The sequence below is a fragment of the Chiloscyllium punctatum genome, chromosome 43 (genome assembly GCF_047496795.1).
Source record: "Chiloscyllium punctatum isolate Juve2018m chromosome 43, sChiPun1.3, whole genome shotgun sequence".
Classification (NCBI taxonomy): Eukaryota; Metazoa; Chordata; class Chondrichthyes; order Orectolobiformes; family Hemiscylliidae; genus Chiloscyllium; species Chiloscyllium punctatum.
This window is the reverse complement of record NC_092781.1, coordinates 18,862,628-18,875,350: the sequence shown is the minus strand read 5'-3', so window position 1 is coordinate 18,875,350 and position 12,723 is coordinate 18,862,628. Positions and strand designations below refer to the sequence as shown.

The window sequence follows — 12,723 nt, the reverse complement described above, 5'->3', positions numbered from 1 at the left end:
CCTGCAAATGATTGGTAAGAGTCCGTTGAATCAAAAGTAAGCATCTGGAAAAAAAAACAAATCGGTCTCTTCTCCTGATTTGAAATCGACAAAATAATATTATCAGTAAATGAATGACATATTTGTAAATTTCAGAACATTTTAAGATTTCTCAAACTGTGTCGTTTGTGGTGAAGACGAGTTTTCCTTCCACCTTAAGGAAACGAATCTGCTTAACATGTAAATAATAATCTCAAGCCTCCTCTATCTATATAACAGTGAACAGTCACACATTTGCATTTTTAAATGACCTAACCCACTTCATTGGAATAGGGACACTGAATTGTCGAGTTGTGAGCAAACCACGTTGGCTCATAAGTGTCGAATTGCCTTGCTTTCGGAGCACCTCCACATCACGGGAGGACCAAGAAACCATTTATCCCTGTTCACCCAGGTTGATGTGAAACAGCAGCCAGGTTGTCCCTTGCGCACAATCGCGTTGCCCAGATTTCTGGATCACCGCGCAAGTGCTTGTACCTCACATTACCAGAAGTAAAACACCAACTCACCACTACACTCCCCCCAACGCAGTATCTCTTTCCTTCACAGTTGGTAATGGTCATAAATGACGGGTCTGCAAAGCCAGCAAACAAAATGTATCAACTCGGTCTTTTGGGCAGCGGTAAGGTTCCGAGTATTAAACTGATTGAGGGGAAGTGTGTGTAGCTGCTGTTGCCGCTTCTCACCAGCTTTGTGTCTCTCTCAGCACTCAATTCCTCACTCGCACCATCGCGTTCTCCATCTTCATTCTGGATGCATGAATAGACCGAAAGACAGTCCACACTTCAGTTGATTGATGGAGTGGAAACAATGGGCTTTTTCTCGTACAATGTCTTTATTAATTCATCGAATAATTGCTGTCAGTGGATGGTTCACAGCACTTTTGACCTGATTCCGGACTTGGACTGAGTCACCCGATAAATAAATGTATCTGCAGCAATTTAAGTTGCACCGCTTCCACCCAACTTCTCCAAGTATACACAAAGACATAACATAATCACTGAGATTCACGCTTGTGAATCTGAAAATGTGTAATATATGTTTGGAAGGAGTAACTGAAATAAAGAACACTGGGCTAATGGTAAGTTTATTGGTAGTGTAAAACAGCAGAGAGATACCAGTGTCCATGCACAGAGATCCCTGAAAGTTGCCACCGAGGTTGATAGGCTTGCGAAGAAGGCATACGATGTGTTAGCTTTCATTGGTAGAGGGATTGAGTTTCAGAGCCACATTGTCATGCTACATCTGTTCAAAAATCTGATGTGACCGCACTTGGAGTATTGCATGCAGTTCTGATCAATGCATTAGCGGAATGGATGTGGAAGCTCTGGAAAGGGCTCAGAGCATATTTACTCGGATGTTGCCTGGTACGGAATGAAGGTCTTATGAGGAAAGGCGGAGGGCCTTGAGGCTACTTTAGTTAGAGTGAAGAAGGTTAAGAAGTGAATTAATTGAGACCTATAGGATAATCAGAAGGTGAGCTAGGGTGGACAGTGATCGCAGTTTTCCTCGAATAGTGATGGCTAGCACCAGGGTACAGAGCTGCAAATTGAGAGGTGATGGGTATAGGAGCAATGTCGCAGATAGTTTCTTTACTCAGAATGTAGTCAGGGCGTGGAACACTGCCTGCTGCAACAGGAGACTCGCAACCTTTAAGGGCTTTTAAATGGTCATTGGACAAATATATGGATGAAAATGAAATTGTGTAATACAGATAGACTTCAGATTGCTTCCACAGGAAGGTACACAGAGCCTCTACTGTGCTGTGATGTTCTATGATCTATGTTCTATAATATCAGTCAGCCACAGGGTATGAAACTGTCACACATGGTGAAGAGGAAAACTACTGATTTCCTTCTGCGATCCAACTCTGGGTCTCTGTGACACTGGCTCTTCCTCAACCCCTTCAGTTCCTTGTGAACCTGACTAGTCAATAAAATGCACATTATAGTAAGAGCATTAAGGAATATAATTTGGAGCAAATGGGAGAATTGGTGTTAAAATCATATCTTGCCAGTCAAAAATCAAAATTCCAGGATTAATACAAAAACGTGCATTTCTCTAACAGAACAATGATACTTTATCAATATTCCTTCCAGATTCTTACACAAAGTAGAAGCGAATATTTCTTTTTAAAAAAAAACACGTTTTGGAGAAAAGCAGAACTGCAGTTGCCAGAACTTCAGTCTGACAATTCTCAGCTTCTGGTAACAAATGGCCATAAATCGATCAATGTTAAAAGTAACGGCCAACCAGAAGGAACAGTCTGTTTCTTCACGAGCTCGAAAATGTATAATGCTGCACACGGAAGTGATGTCCAGGTAAAAAATAATTAAAATAATATTTCTGGACTGTTTCAATATGACCTCAGTGATGATGACCATTCGATCCGCTGTGGCCATGGCCACCAGGTAATATGTTGTGCAAGTGGAATGGTCACACTTTCCCTCGGGCCAGCATCGCAATGGCTCACAGATTAACTTCAACAGATGAATGAGAATTGAGTAAGAAAATTGTTGGTGAGAATAATTTTCGAGTGAGTAAGAACGGCAGGGTTGAAATTGGAATGCAAGAGTTAAAACAATTCGTGATAAGGTCCGTCAAAATCTCATCAAGTTCACGACATACCCACATCCATGATTAATAACTTCTTACATACTAATTCGGAGTAATGAAGAGAAAGCAACAGAAAGCTCCCAACTGCTTCAGAGTGTGAACTGTTCTAACGAGGGTGACAAAATTAGACTTTGTAAGTTTTGAGAATATTCGTAGCTCATGTTGAGGTTCTGGATGTAGGTTTGCTCGCAGAGCTGGGAGGTTCATATTTAGACGTTTCATCACCCTACTAGGTAACATCTTCGGTGGGCCTCATTCGAAGCAGTATACATGACTCCTGCTTTCTATTTATATCTTTCGGTTGGTGATGTGTTATTTCCTGTGGTGATGTCATTTCCTGTGGTGATCTCAGTTTCTGTTCTTTTTCTCAGGGGGTGACGCATTCAATTAGACCCCATCTACCACCCCCTGAGAAAAAGAACAGGAAATGACATCACCACCGGGAATGACATCACCACAGGAAATAACATCACCAACCCAAAGAAACCCAAACATATAAATAGAAAGCAGGACCCATGTACATTGCTTTGTTGAGGCCCACTTAAGATGTTACCTAGGAGTGTGAACCTCCCATCTCAGCAAACCTACATCCAAAATTTGAAATTCTCGTTCAACCACTTGGCTGGAATTTTCCCATCTCACGAGATTCCGCTGCTGAGGAATGATCAGTACTGCACAAGAGATGCCTTTACTGGACTGCTGCAACTTCATCAGGTAGCATTGGAATAGGATCATAAGATATAGAAGTTAAAGCAAAAGATTACAGTGTCCTGCAACTGAAATGATACATTGAACAAACCGAGATTGCTGCTCAGTATTTCATCTGTTATAAAGGTTTGCAGGTTTGTTCATTAATTTGTAAACCCCAGAACTTGCTTGAAGTCGCATTCTCGAAATAGCTTGAGGTTTTGTTTCAAGAAAGGTGACATCTCAGCTCAGACAGGATACGTTCAGTTGAGGAGGAATGCGACGGACGTCTGAAGATACTCAAGGACTCCATCATAAGAACAGGATACAATGTTCACTCATCGAAAGCCAGTTCACACATGCCACAACGAGATATTGTGATGACTTCATTCGGAGATAGACATGGGATGCAACGGATAGGATTGTCCAGTACTTCCCAGGAGCAGAGAAATTATGCTATATTCTTCGCAGTCTGGTACACATTATCGATGAGGGTCAGCACCTCGTCAAGACCTTCCCTATGCCTCCACTTCTCGCCTTTAGTACCTGCTGCACCAAAACCATTGTTTGCAGGTTATTGCCCTGCTTTCAAGGCAACATCGACCACAATACCGTACAACTCTGTCATGGCAAGCACTGCAAGACGATTCAGACTATCGACATGAATACCAGCATCACACGTGAGGAAACCACCCCCCATGTACGAGGTATGCACTCACGTCACTCGGCCAACATTGCTTAGTTCGTACACTACGAACATGGATGGCCCAAAGCATGGTACATTGGCGAGACCAAACAGATGTGTGACAACTGCGGAAGAGGCACTGCGCAACAACGCCATACAGGGGTGTTCCCTCCCAGTCAGGGAATGCTTCAGCTGACAGGGACAATCAGTTTCAGATATTTGGGTGACCATCTTCCAAGGTGTACTTTGGGATATGCACCAATGCAGTGTGGCAGAGCAGAGTCTGACAGCAAATTTTGATACCTATGAAGATAGCCTCAAACGTGAAATTGGGTTCATGTCACACTACACCCTGCACTCTCTCTCTCTCATACACACAAACAAGCACACATACACACACACTCCTACATACTCACACACTCACGCAGACCAGCTGTCAGACACACGCTCTCTCTCATGCACACACACATATACGCGTCACACTTAAACCCACGTGCAGACACCGTCTTACAGTTTTGTACTCCATCACACACACACACACACACACACACACACACACACACACACAATTTACCCGGCATACACGAATACAAAAACAAACTCTCTCAAGTCACTCACAAGCACACACACTTACATGCACACGCTCACAGTCTCCATCTCTCATAGACAGGCACACACATACAAGTAGATGGGGTGAATTTGCATTTTCTGAATTACACATGGAGATATTATTTTATTTTGCTCAAAACGCACACGTTCTGTGGGCAGGAAATGCAGACAGTCAATTCATGTCATATTCGAAAAACTCCGACTGTGGAAATACAATCAGTCCAACTCAAGTTTGGGATAAAGACAGATGCTAACCTTGCAGCTTTAAAGCATTGTCTGAGCTGAGATTTCAGCTTTTCAAAATAGAAAATCTTAAGTCATCTCGGGAACGTGACTGAATAAAAGTTCTGGGATTTTCATATTAATGAACTGACACCTGCAAGCCATTCTAAAAGATGGAAGACTTAACGAAAATCATGTATGTTCAGTATATCATTTCTGTTTCCTGACACTGTAATATTTTGTTGTAAATTCTGTGTCTTACGATCTTCTCCAAAAGTTACCTGAAGAAGGAATAGCTCTCCAAAAGCTCGTGCTACGAAATAAGCCAGTTGGACTATAATCTGATGTGTGATTTTTAACTTCGTCCACCACAATCCAAAACTGGCATCTCCAGTCAGCATTGGCCAGTCAGAGAAAGAGTAGTTCAATAGTCCCGTTGCGGAAAACCGTCAGAGACCTCAGGCAATGCTTCAAAATCCAGATTCGGCACACAGTTTTCTTAACAGTAAGATCCTGCTACCAGAAATTTTCAACTTGATTTCTAAATCCTGAAAAATGTCAGAACCACAGTGTGCTATTCGGTCATAAGAATTTGTTACAATAGTGTTTTATCACCCTCCATAAACTGCATTGTGGCATTAATTTGAAGTCCACCTATCATTGTGAGGAGGAACATGCCAAGAACAAAAAAAGGGAACACAGTGCAGCAAAAACCCTGTGCCATAAAGTAAAACTTGTAATTTTTAATTAACGCTTGAAGCGCCACTTATATGCACGCAGGAAATTCTGTCCTCATATATAGGTTTAATTATTGTCTAGAAATTGAAAACTGGAATTGCTGTACTTTTCATGAGGTAAAAAGTAAGTCAGAAAAAAAGGATTCGATGCATATACACGCAGATCTGTGAGTGGAATGTAAGTCCTGTAACCCCAAATGACGTCCATGGTTTCATTACCACAAGTCAAGTCTGTGATAGCATACTGCGCACTTCTTTGGATGAGTGAAGCACCAATCAATGTCAGGAAACATTACACACGATAGGATTAGACAGGCCATCAGAGAGACAGTACATCTAATAGGATATGCATTCTCTCACTCTGCCACTGGTGTAATGACAGCATTGATTAACATCAATGCAATGCACTGAAGTAACCGGTTAAAACGTGTTGAGCATGACTCTTGAACCTGCTTTCTAGAACACCTGGATGAGGAAGGATACCGGAAGTGTGGGAAAACCACGTTTCCAAACAAGATCTAAGCAGTTCCCACTTAAAACGTCTTTGACCGTTCCTTCACTGTCAAGCAAACAACTTTCTGAAACATCCCTCCGAACAGCACTCTTTCTGTTGCTGCGTGAGTAAGGCTCCTCTGGTTTAAGAAGGCATCGACCTTTGTCAGTTTCACATCAGCATTGGCTACACATTTCCAACTCAATGTTGCCATTTTGATGCACTTTCTGACAACGATATCCGTGGAAACAGTCACTGATTCCAACCTGAAGCGTTTGAACTCTGCATGAAACTGAAAAGTCTTGATGGTCCTAATCTGAATGGACAACAGAAAATTCCAATAACATTCTATAGGTCAGGCAGCAATACTGGTACGCGTGAAGGTTATTTCATTATGATTCACACATCGGGTGTAAATATTGAGAGATTAGCATTAATTTTCAGTGCTGACCTTCAGAAGGTGATGATGTCAGCGTGATGACTTTTAATCGCATTGTTCGGTCTACGAGAAAATAAAGGACTGGATCAATGAAATATTTATAGTCTGGTTTTGATATTAGAACGTTAATATTTTAACATTTTGAGGACAGAAATTGCAAAACCTGATCAGAATTAAATGTTGACATTATCAGCTGTTCGTGGTTATCATTCCAGATGTAAGACAAACAAGGAATGTCATGACTAAGTCCTTCTGCAAAAAACTCCATCGTACAATGTCAACGCTACAGTCACCAATTGCAGAATCTTAATTGTTTGATGCACAAGAAAATCATTGTTTCAGGCATCTGCAGGAGAAACCTGTAGGACAAACTAAAATTAAAAAAGAAATGGTTGGATAAACTCACCGTGTATAGGTACATAGAAAGAGAATTGAAGCCTGAACTCTGGTTCTCCTCCGAGACTGTGCCTGGTCTGCTTAAACTGCATATATTTCATGTTTTGCATTTGATTGTGAAAACAATTGAGACTGATTGATTTGCTGCAGACAACATCCACCAGTCATCACGGGTACGGCGATCAAGTCGTGCGTCTAACCCTGTCAAATGTTTTATTGCGCAGGTGAGGCTTCCTGCATCGTGGATTCGTGGAGCACGTTGTTTGGAAATACAGCAACGCAGCTGAGATCCGGCATGGACCAGCGAGTTGATGTTCATGACAGCGGGGGATGGTCGGCTTTCGAACGAATACGCATCTCAAGCGATCATGTGACAAATTCTTGCAGACAGTGAAAGTAAAATGCCACGACAATCCCTGACACCGCACCGCTAACCACGCCATCGCTTCGCGAGGCAAGAGTGGGGATTGAACCCATAACCTTGGCATTAGTAGCATCACGCTGGAACCAGCTGAGCTAACCGACCGACGCCGCTTACTGCTCGAAAGCAAATGCCTATATTGCCAGAGCTCAAAACAACGACAGCTGTTCATTTTCTGCTTCAAATCGATCGCCCGATCGTCTGAAGTGTTTCCTTTCGTTGCAAAGTTTTTCAACAAAAAAAGCATTTACTTTCCCGAACGCGCATACTCGAGTTAACCATTTGCTCTGATATCCAAAATTAAGCACAATGTCCGGACGCATGCAATTTCAATCGCAATGCCACTAGCTCAGCTGCCGCTTGTCATGTTGACAGACATCGTCTGGAGAAACGTACTTTCAACGGTCGCACACTGTTCTTCTGGATACTCACAGACCTTTGGAGTCAGGGTTATGTGCTGCTGATAAACTGCTACGAACCTTATGACAAATGCATTTGAATTGTAATCTAACAGTGGGATTCTTTCTGCTCCCGAACGTCGCAGTTGCTTTGGTGTCAGCAACAGCTCAGAAGTCAATTGTACGTTTTGCTCAAGGACTCATGTTGCTTGTGCAATCTTCGTTTGACAGCATATTTTTCAAGTTATCACGCCTTCCTGCAGCGTTTTATCAGCGACAGATCAGCTGCTAAGATGATTGCTTCAGACAGCATGCAACATCCTCCATTTGAAAATGGAAAACGTGCAAACGTTTACAGGCTGAACACGCACTCACTATTTTGACTGGAGCGTCAGAGGCTGGGAGCTGATCTTATGGAGGATTTCCAATCATGAGGGCAATGAATCGGGTAAATAGACGACTTCCTTTCGCTCAGATGGGGCATTGCAAAACGAGAGGGTATAAATCTGGGGGTGTGGGAGGGTGAGAATTCGAAAGGCAGTGAGGGCCAACGGTGCATGCAGAAGGTGGTGCGTTTTGGAATAACTTGCCAGACGATCTGGTGATGGATGGTATAATTCCAATACTTTTAAGGAATCTGGACGTGTATTTGAAAAGGAAGGGTTTCGAGAGAAATGGCTCAAGTGCATGCAATCGCGGCTGGATCAGTTGAGGACATCTGTTCGGAATGGACGAGTTCGACCGAAGACTGTGTTTTCAGTGCTGTCCATATCGAATGGCTCTATGTTAGTGCAGGTGAAATGATAAAAAAGATAAATAACATAAACGAAGTAAAATTGTCTGAAGTTTTTGAATTCAAACTACTTCAGGAAATTTTATTTCAATTATTTTATTTATCTTTTTCAGTTTTTTTTTCACTGTTCTGTACCTCTTATTTCTTGATTGTCTCTCTTTCTCTCGCTCCCCACTCTCTCAATACCTATTTCCTCTCCTCTTCCCGCTTTGCTACCCTTCTTCCCTGTTTTCCATTTTGTCTCTGCTTCACCCATCCCCCACATATTTTGTCACAGAGCACTGTCTTCAGTTGCCTCATTCACGGCTCCTAATCTCCCTTTAATCTCTCCCTGCACTGTCATTATCACCTTTGCATCTGGTGCCTTGACTCACCTTCTGCCAGCCTGGTATAAATAGCTCCCTAATTCTCCCCCTTTTTTTATCTTTAACAAAGGTTCAGTTAGACTCCAAACGTCAGTTCTTTTCTCTTCGTGCAGATGGTGCCAGGCCTGCTGAGATTTTCCAGCATTTTCTCTTTCAGTTTCAGATTCCAGCATCCGCAGTAATTATCTTTTATTAATGGCGCTATGATGTTGCTGGTGATATGATAACTCCAGTGTGGATGCGTAAGAGGTGAGCAAGCGTGAGGGTGAATTCCCTCTGGAAGTCGTGTGACAAGTATTAACAGAGATCCAGGAAAATAACATGAACGAAGCTTTGATTTGAATTGAAGTCTGAACTCTGGTTCTCCTCCGAGACTGTGCCTGGTCTGCTTAATACTGCATATGTTTCATGTTTTGCATTTGATTGTGAAAACAATTGAGACTGATTGATTTGCTGCAGACAGCATCCACCAATCATCACGGGTACAGCGATCAAGTCGTGCGTCTAACCCTGTCAAATGTTTTATTGCGCAGGTGAGGCTTCCTGCATCGTGGATTCGTGGAGCACGTTGTTTGGAAATACAGCAACGCAGCTGAGATCCGGCATGCACCAGCGAGTTGATGTTCATGACAGCGATGGTCGGCTTTCGAACGAAGACACATCTCAAGCGATCATGTGACAAGTTCTTGCAGTCAGTGAAAGTAAAATGCCACGACGATCCCTGACACCGCACCGCTAACCACGCCATCGCTTCGCATGGTCAGTGTGGGGATTGGACCCACGACCTTGGCGTTATTAGCACCAAGCTCTAACCAGCTGAGCTAACCGACCAACGCTGCTTACTGCTCGAAAGCAAATGCCTATATTGCCAGAGCTCAAAACCACGACGGCTGTTCATTTTCTGCTTCATATCGATCGCCCGATCGTCTGAAGTGTTTCCTTTCGTTGCAAAGCATTTCAACAAAAAAAGCATTTACTTTCCCGAACGCACATACTCGAGTTAACCATTTGCTCTGATATCCAAAATTAAGCACAATGTCCGGACGCATGCAATTTCAATCGCAATGCCACCAGCTCAGCTGCCGCTTGTCATGTTGACAAACATCGTCTGGAGAAACGTACTTTCAACGGTCGCACACTGTTCTTCTGGATACCCACAGACCTTTGGAGTCAGGGTTATGTGCTGCTGATAAACTGCTACGAACCTTATGACAAATGCATTTGAATTGTAATCTAACAATTTATGTTCTATTCCATCATCAACTTCCTGTTGCACTACTGCTCCCAGTTGTTTTTCGCTGGCATTGTTTGCAACGTTGAAGGTCTGCAAAAATAATGATGTAGCTAATATTGGTGAAGGGATCAATACTACTTTCATATTCTCAAATGCTTCCAGACATATTTTCGTCCACCCAAAATTTTGTTTTATTCTTTAGCAAATTTGTTTGCTGTGGTACCACACGTTTTAAGTTTCAAATAAGTCATAATGTCTTAAAACTCGAAGCACAATCCCTTGACCCTTCACTTGATAGATTCGAAAATACCTCACTGGATCTGCCAAGCAGCCCAGCCTGAACGAGCATTAATCGCAAGTTCTCAGGATGCTGCGAATGCATGGCCAAATTTTCAAATTAGAATAAGTAAAGGTAGGACATATTTCTCCTCAAAATGGAGCAATGCTTTAACATATTTGGTTTCATCACTGCTTTCTCCCTCCAACTTCTTCCTGTTCACGTGACTATCCTGACGACTTCTGGGCTTCGGATGTTATTTTTTCTCTCCCTTTCTCCTTCTCTCTCGCCTCGTCTTTCTTCTCTGTTTTTCGTTTTTGCTCAGCCAGGAACCTTCTCTGTCTTTCTTTATCTTGTAACTCCATTTGGCTTATTTGCAATTTACAATTTTCGAACTATCCTGCATTTCTCTGTTTCTCTGATGCACTTAAGCTCTGAAACAACTCCATTACTCATTCAACTTTCTTCTGCCCTTATTCAACCCAATTATAACATACTTGCTGATTCTAAAATTATATCATTCCTCTGTCCTCCTGAACTTTCTTGGCATATTTGGGAAGCATTTTCTAAACACAGAAGGTCTGTCTCAACGTTGGGAGTCATTTCCCACACTTTCAATTGAACCCAACAAAATAACGACATAAAATAAATTTTCTCAATTAAGTTTTATTTCAAGATCTCGGAATATAATCGGCAAGTGTTTAAGTTAGTTGGGTTGGTTTGTGCCACAAATCGGTTCAAATCTGTGCAAATCCCTGACGGGATCTGTCTAAACCTGACCAAATCTCGGACGCCGAGCTCCGAAACTGTTACTAAGCAGTGAGAAAACCCCTCCTTTAATTAAACAAAACATCAAGAAGATTTCGCCTCCCTTTGTAATGTCTCAAAATGTATGCAGCAGAGAACACCAAAATAATATAAAGGAAAAATATTAATGTATGTTGCTTACACTAATAATGAACACTGATTGAAAAAAAAGAATAATTTTTTTCTAACTGCTCACGACCTGACACCAAATGTATAGGAAAAAAAATGCTGTTCCAATAAGCCACTTACTAAAATACATTTCCAGCTTTTGTTGAAAACTTCACATCTTTCGTTTTTGCCACAGTCTTCAGTTCTCATGGTGGTCTCCCTGGGTTGTCTTCTTTCTTTTCACTGTGAAATGGCTTTACCTGAAAAGATACCTTTGATTGAGAGATTTTTTGTGTTTTTTTTAAATGCACAACATTACATTGGCTGTTAGCTCTCCGGCAGCACCTCTCTGTGTGGCAGTTGCTGTCTGACCAATTTTAAAATATCCTTATTCTTATATTCCCGCAAAGATCTGATCTAATCATTGTTTCAATATGAGCAAAACAGTACAATCAAACTTGATTGAGTTAGAACATATGGGGCAGAATTTAAACTGATTTCGTCAATTAAATTTGTGATCGATACCACAACCAAAATTCGGTTATCAATTTTACAGCTTTCACATATATTTAATTGTCCAATACCCTTCAGGACTTCCATTCCTTTGTACAAAAGTTCATGTAGTATCTCAGTTCAGAAAAAGATACAGTACACGCTTTCAACTTCAAACACTTCTCCCTTCTACTAGATTGCCTGCTCTTATTTTATGGCATCCAGGCTACAGACCTTCCTGATCAATTTACCATGCCAGCTAAATCAGTCGGTAGTTTACCGAACCCAGCATAACTCCCATCACCATCTTAACTTGTTTCGTACTGCAATGTACAGCCAGAAATGAGGGCACGGTGTGCCTTTGCACTGAACGATGTTAACATTAAATGCACTCATGCAAATGAGTCCCACGCAGTCACTGATGTACCGTTCAATTAACCTCCGTGCAGCACCGATTTTTCTAGAAGAAACATCAAAGAATATTCTTGAGACAATAATTCAATATTCATGACACTTATTAAACTGTACCGTTAGATATGCCTATTTTGATTTTTGAACTCCATAAAAAAACATATACAGTAATTATTCGAATACAAAAATGTGAGCTTTATTCAATACACTTAATAACAACTTGACATACTATTCGCGTTGTGTAATAGCTAAAAGTGCACTGAGATGAAATAAGTGAAATTATGGATTATTCAGTGAAAATATCATGCAAAAATAACTGCAATTCATTAATATTTTACAATATTATTTGCACCAGTTCCTGCATTGGAAATGCCATCTTATGCAATGCTTGCAAAATATTATGGTACTTGTTAAATTCAAAAATGAAGTGATGAGATGATGTCAAAAAGAATGTTGAATTGATTTTAGTTTTACTGTGTTAAAGACTTTAAAGA

General features: G+C 41.4%; 1 non-coding gene across 1 annotated transcript; it reads right to left on the bottom strand.

Moving 5' to 3' along the window:
- Positions 1-9,657: 9,657 nt before the first annotated feature.
- trnai-aau (transfer RNA isoleucine (anticodon AAU)) lies at positions 9,658-9,731 on the bottom strand. The gene has a single exon. It is a non-coding gene; the product is annotated as a tRNA-Ile (tRNA).
- Between the last annotated feature and the right edge of the window lie 2,992 nt (positions 9,732-12,723).